General features: G+C 38.4%; 1 pseudogene; it reads right to left on the bottom strand.

Annotated features, from left to right (window-relative positions):
* Positions 1-4,993: 4,993 nt before the first annotated feature.
* LOC111140382 lies at positions 4,994-6,323 on the bottom strand (annotated as a pseudogene).
* Positions 6,324-7,275: the final 952 nt, after the last annotated feature.

Here is a 7,275-nt window from a genome sequence, read left to right as displayed (position 1 = left end):
AACAAAGGATATTTATTTTACACACTTACTACAACATGTTAATTATTTTTAAAAAATCAAGCACTACAAGAAAATATGAACATGGATACAATAAATTATATCAAATTGCAATGTTCAGAATTACTGGTTCAAAATCATTGCATACAAACATCTATGTTTTCACTTGTGAGATAAACTGATAGGCTAGCAGGTGGATAGCAAGAAAAGGTAGATAAATTTACAGAAATGATTTTTACAAGAATCAGCTTCTAACACACATGCTATTCAAATAAAAAGTACCAGATTTTATTTTATTAGACTATGACAAAATAAAGGGCAGGAATCAAGAAAGAGGTAAGTCTTTGTTTAGTGATCTCTTTACCCGAAGAGATATTTGTTTATGGAAGATTACTCCAAGGTTAAGGAAAAAGAATTCTGGAAACCAATAAAATGTGGATCTATTGAGAAAAATAAATGTGAGTTCACACACAGAAAATTACCCCTGAAACTAATATTACGCTGTATGTTAACTAACTAGAATTTAAATAAAAACTCAAAAAAAGGGAAAAAAGCAACAAAATCTAGCATATAGATGCTGAGGATTTTAAAGTGTTCAATGGTGGGTATAAATTGAACACACGGTTTAATTAACAACATGTAGCTACATTTACAAAATGTAAGAGGGTTAGGTATTATAAGTTTAAAGACATAGGCCTGTGATTTCATAAATTTATTATAATACGTTGTTAATAAAAGAAATCAAGGACAATGTGGAAAAATAAGTGCAAAACAATAAGTTATACCAATTTTAACATCCAGAATTATCTAGTTCCAACACTGGCTCAAAATCACTTCAGATACTTTGTTATTCACCTATGAAACAAAAGGACAGGTTGGTAGGTGGAAAGCAAGAAAGAGGGACAACTTGAGAGAAATGAATATCACAGAAAGTGGCTTATACCACACATGCCATTCAAGATAAAAATACACTAAATTTTTGTTTTATCGGTATGCTAACATAAAGAGAAAGGGAAAAAGAAAGAGATGAATCTCGGTTTGGGGATATTTGTGTCTGGAAGATTCCTCCAAAGTTAAGAAAATAGATCCTCAGTAACATTATGTATTTGGGAACTTTATTATTTTCATGGTTCATTTAAATTTTGTTGGGCTCAGGAAAATCCCTGCCTTGGAAGATAACATACGAAGAGGATAGTTCCCTTGCACTTTCCACCACAACAAACCCCACCCCCATCCATTCTCCCATTTTTTTCAAATACACTTATTTATTAAAGTATAAATTACAAAAATTATACAAATCATGATTGTGTTGCTCCATGGAATTTCACAAAGTGAACACACCATACCTATACAATCCCCACTCAGACTGAAATGTAGAATATCACGTACCTCCCTACAAGGCCCTCTTGGGCCCCTTGCCAGTTACCGCCCATCCCTCGTCTGCAAAGTAACCAGAGTCCTCACCTCTGGCGTCATGGTCCGGTTTTGTCTGATTTTAAATTCATGTAAGTGGACTCATATGGTACAGAGTCTTTTGTGTTTAGCTTCTTTTCACTCAACATCATTTTCCTGTGTTTTATCCATGCTCTTGGGTCTGGTAGTTATTCAATCATTTAATTGTTACGTTGTAGTCTGTCATATGAATGTGTATAATTTATTCATCAATTTTACTTGTTATAAATAGTTGGGTAGTTTTTTTGTCTGGAAAAGTACATATTTTGCTATATGAACAATATTGTACAGACTTTAGCATTAACTGTACTTATATATGTGAATTTGTGTGGTTACCTAGGAGCTGAACAGCTAGGACATAGGACATTGCCTACAGTCAGCTTTATTAGGTAGTACCAGAGAAATCTCCAAAATGATCGTACTATTTTTAAAAAATGCATGGTAAAATGTACATATCATAATAGTTACCATCTTAACCATCCGTAAGTGTAGAATTCATGGCATTAATTACATTCACAATGTACCCATCACCATCACCACTAACTGTACCTAAAAAGTTTGTCATCATCCCCAACATAAACTCTGTACCTATTAAAAAATAACTCCCCAGTTCTTCCTCCTGCTGGTCAACACAAATATAGTATTTGTTTTACTGTGTCTGCCTTATTTTGGTTAGCATAACGTTTTCAAGGTCCATCCATGTTGAGGCATATGTCAAAATTTCATTTTTTAAAATATCTGATTAAAAATCCATTGCATGCACATACCACAAATCATTTACCGATTCATCAGTTGATGGATACGTGGCTGTTTACACCTTTTGGCCGCTGTCAATAATGCTGCTATGAACGTGGATATACAAATTTCTGTTCGAATCCTTGCTCTCAAATTTTCTGGATATATACCTACAAGTGGAATTGCTAGGTCATATGGTAGTTCTGTGTTTAACTTTCTGAGAAGCTGCCAGCTCCTCGGCCATGAAAAGCTGTGATCAACAATCAGAATCCAGAGCCTCAATATTTAGAGAACAAGGTCCTAATTGCCCACGCTGGCTCCAGCAAGCCACACCAGCTGCCTGCCTGTATTTTCTTCTAAAAGCTTTATTATTTTACATTTCTTACTTAGATGTGGAATACATCTCAAATGGATTGTTTCACATTTTGTGAGAATGGAGGAATATTCTTTTTTTTTCCCCCTGTAGAGATACACAACTGATACCGCACAAGTTATTGAAAACACCATCTTTTCCCCACCTCACTGCAATGGCATTTACATCATCAGTGACCATATACGTGCATGTGTGTTTCTGGACTCTTTAGTCTATTCCATATATCTGTTTATCCTTGCACCAATAATACAATGTCTTCATTATAACTTTCTATTAACTCTTCTTATAGAGCCCTTCAGCTATGCTTTTCTACTTCAAGATTAATTGGCTCTTTCTCTCCACTTCCATTTCCATATACATGTTAAAATGAACTTGTCAATTTCCAAAAATCCTGCTGTGTTTTTTTAAATGTAATTAAATTTAATTTAATTTTAATTCCAGGATAGTTAATATATAATGTTATATTAGTTTCAGGTGTACCATATAGTGATTCAACAATTCCATTCATGACCCAGTGCTCATCACAGCAAGTGCACTCCTTAATCCCCATCACCTATTTCACCCTCCCACCCACCCCCACCTCCCATATGATAACCATTGGTTTGTTCTCTGTAGTTAAGAATCTGTTTCTTGGCTCTTCTCTCTCTCTCTCTCTCTCTCTCTCTCTCTCTCTCTCTCGTTATTGGTGTTTCTTTAATTCCACATATGAGTGAAATCGTATGGTATTTGTCTTTCTCTGAATGACTTATTTCACTTAGCATTATACTCTCCAGCTCCATCCATGGCATTGCAAATGGCAACATTACTTTCTTTTTTTGTGGCTGAATAATATTCCATTGTGTGTATATACCACATCTTCTTTATACATTCACCTATCAATGGATACTTGTGCTGCTTCCATAATTTGGCTACTGTAAATAATGCTGCTATAAACATAGGGGTGCATGTATCCCTTTGAATTAGTGTTCCTGTATTATTTGAGTTAATACCCAGTAGTGCGATTGCTGGATCATAGGGTAGTTCTATTTTCTAACTTTCTGAGGAACCTCCATACTGTCTTCCACAGCGGCTGCACAAGTTTGCATTCCCACCAACAGTGCAAGAGGGTTCCCTTTTCTCCAATCCTCATCAATACCTGTTGTTTTTTGTGTTGTTGGTTTCAGTGATTCTGACAGGTGTGTGTGGGGTGATATCTCATTGTAGTTTTGATTTTCCCGATGATCAGTGATGTTGAGCATCTTTTCATGTGTCTGTTGGCCATCTGGGTGTCTTCTTTGGAGAAGTCTGCTCATATCTTCTGCACATTTCTTAACTGCATTATTTGTTTGGGGAGCTGAATTTGGTAAATTCTTTATAGATTTTGGATATTAGCTCCTTATCAGATATATCATTTGGATATATCTCCTCCCAGTCAGTAGGTTGCCTTTTGGGTTTTTTTTAAGGATTTATTTATTTATTTATCTGAGAGAGAGGGAGAGTGGGGCGAGGTGCAGAGGGAGAGGGAGAGGGAGTGTGGGGCGAGGTGCAGAGGGAGAGAGTGAATCTCCAGCCGACTCCCCACTGAGTGTGGAGCCTGACGTGGGGCTCAACCTCAAGATCCTGAGATCATGACCTGAGCCAAAATCAAGAGTCAGATGCTTAACTGACTGAGCCACCCAGGCACCCCAGGTTGCCTTTTAGCTTTGTTGATTGTTTCCTTCAACGTGCAAAAGCTTTTTATTTTGATGGAGTCCCAATAGCTTATTATAGCTTTTGTTTCCTTTGCCTCAGTAGACATATCTAGTAAGAAGCTGCTATGGCTGATGTCATAGAGATTACTGCCTATGTTCTCCTCTAGGATTTTGATAGTTTCCTGTCTCACATTTAGGTCTTTCAACCATTTTAGAGTCATTTTTGCTATGGAGTAAGAAAGCGGTCCCTTTCATTCTCCAGCATGTTGCTGTCCAGTTTCCCCAACACCGTTTGTGGAAGAGACTGCCTTTGTTTTCACTGGGTGCACTTCCCTGCTTCATCGAATATTACTTGACCATATAGTTGTGGGTCCATTTCTGGGTGTTCTATTCCATTCCACTGATCTAGGTGTCTACTTTTGTGCCAGTACCATACTGTCTTGATGACTACAGCTTCCCCCCCCCCTCATTAATCTTATGTTTTAATGGGTCTCAAAATTCTGTGACAGATTTTTGGTCAAGTTGTTTCCATTACAAAATACTGATTTTAAAAAGTAATAGCTTAGAATTGCCACACACATGAAAAAAAAAAAAAGAACAAATGGTCCACAAGACATTTTCCTTTCCTTCTCAAGGTTTTATGATACATTGTTATCATTAACCAGTCTTTTACTATTAAACTTAAATGGTCAACTGACACAAACCATTCTGAGACCATTCTTCCACAGCTGATTAAGATCGGAGTGACAGGTATTGGGAATAATATTCATTTAGGCTTCTGAGCCTTCTGGGCAGACTCGGTGACCATGCCAGCTCCAGCTGTCTTCTTGTCCACTGCTTTGATGACACCCACAGCAACCATCGGTCTCACGTCACGAACAGCAAAACGGCCCAGAGGAGGATAGTCAGAGAGGCTCTCAACACACACAGGCTTGCCAGGAACCATCTCAACAACGGCAGCATCACCAGATCTCAAGAACTTGGGACCATCTTCCAGCTTCTTTCCAGAATGATGATCTATCTTCTCCTTCAGCTCATCAAACTTGCAGTGTGAGGTGTGTGACAATGCAGCACAGGTGCATATCCAGCACTGATTTGGCCTGGATGGTTCAAGATAATCACCTGAGCCATGAAGCCAGCTGCTTCCATTGGTGGATCATTTTTCCTGTCACCAGCCACATTGCCACGATGAACACCTTTGACAGACACCTTCTTGACATTGAAGCTCACATTGTTCCCAGCAAGAGCCTCACTCAAAGCTTCATGGTGCATCTCAACAGACTTTGCTTCAGTTGTAGCATTGACTGGAGCAAAGGTGACCACCATGCCAGGTTTAAGAACACCAGTCTCCACTCGGCCCACAGGGACAGCATCAGTACCACCAATTCTGTAGACGTCCTGGAGAGGTAGACACAGGCTTGTCAGCTGGACAAGTTGGTGGCAGAATGCAATCCAGAGCTTCAAGCAGTGTGGTTCCACTGGCATTCCCATCTTTTCGGGTGACTTTCCATCCCTTGAGCCAAGACATGTTAACAGTTGGCTCCGGCATGTTGTCACCATTCCAACCAGAAATTGGCACTAATGCTACTGTGTTGGGGTTGTAGCCCATTTTCTTAATGCAGGTACTGCCTACCTTAATGATTTCCTCGTATCTCTTCTGGCTGTAGGGTGGCTCAGTGGAATCCATTTTGTTAACACCAACAGTTAGTTGTTTTACACCCAGTGTGTAAGCCAGAATGGCATGCTCATGGCTCTGCTCATTCTTGGAGATGCCTCCTTCAGATTCACCAATGACAGCAGCACTAATCAGGACAGCACAGTAAGCCTGAGATGTACCTGCAACCATGTTTTTGATAAAGTCTCTGTGTCCTGGGACATCAGTGATGGTCACATAATACTTGCTGGTCTCAAATTTCCACAGGGAGATATCCATGGTGATACCACGTTCACATTCAGCTTTTGGTTTGTCCAAGACCCAGGGATACCTGAAGGAGCTCTTTCCCATCTCAGCAGCCTTCTTCTCAAAATTTTCCATGGTTCTTTTGTTGATTCCACCACACATTTGTAGGGCAGATGACCAATAGTGGGATCAATTCCTTGATTTATCTTTCTGCTGCTTCATTATTGGTGTATAGAAATGCAAGAGATTTCTGTACATTGATTTTATATCCCTGACTTTGTGAATTCATATATCAGTTCTAGTAATTTTCTGGTGGGTTCTTTTGGGTTTTCTACATTGGGTATCATGCTGTCTGCAAATAGTGAAAGTTTGAATTCCTCCTGCTGATTTGGATGCCCTATATCTCTTTTTGTGGTCTGATTGCTAGGACTTCCAGTATTATGTTAAGTAAGAATGGTAAAGATGGACACCCTTGTCATGTTCCTGACTTTAGGGGGAATTGTTGCAGATTTTCCCCTTTGAGGGCCATATTAGCTGTGGGTCTTATATATATGGAATTTATTATCTTGAGGTATTTTCCATCTACCCTACTTTGTTGAGGGTTTTTATCAGCAATAGATGCTCTATTTTGTCAAATGCTTTTTCTGCATGTATTGAGAGGATCATATAGTGTTATCCTTTCTTTTATTAATGTGGTGTATCACATTGATTAATTTACAAATATTGGTCCACCCCTGAAGCCCAGGAGTAAATCCCACTTTATCATGGTGAGTAGTTTTTAATGTATTGTTAGATTCGGTTTGCTAGTTAGTTGTTGAGAATTTTTGCTTCCAAGTTCATCACAGATAGTGGCCTGAAATTCTTTTTAGTGGAGTCTTTGTCTGGTTCTGGAATCAAGGTAGTGCTGGACTTGTGGAATGACTTTTGAAGTTTTCCTTCCATTTTTATTTTTTGAAATAGTTTGAGAGGAATAGATATTAATTCTTCTTTAAATGTTTGGTGAATTCCCCTGGGAAGTCATTTGGCCTTGAACTTTTTTTGATTACTGATTCAATTTTTTTGTTGGTTATGCATCTGTTCAGATTTTCTATTTCTTCTTCTTTCAGTTTTGTTAGTTTGTATGTTTCTAGGAATTTATCAAATTCTTT

The sequence above is a fragment of the Enhydra lutris genome, unplaced genomic scaffold (assembly GCF_002288905.1).
Source record: "Enhydra lutris kenyoni isolate GAN:26980312 unplaced genomic scaffold, ASM228890v2 scaffoldscaffold768, whole genome shotgun sequence".
NCBI lineage: Eukaryota > Metazoa > Chordata > Mammalia > Carnivora > Mustelidae > Enhydra > Enhydra lutris.
The sequence above is the reverse complement of the archived record's forward strand: the minus strand, read 5'-3'. Positions and strand labels throughout refer to the sequence as shown.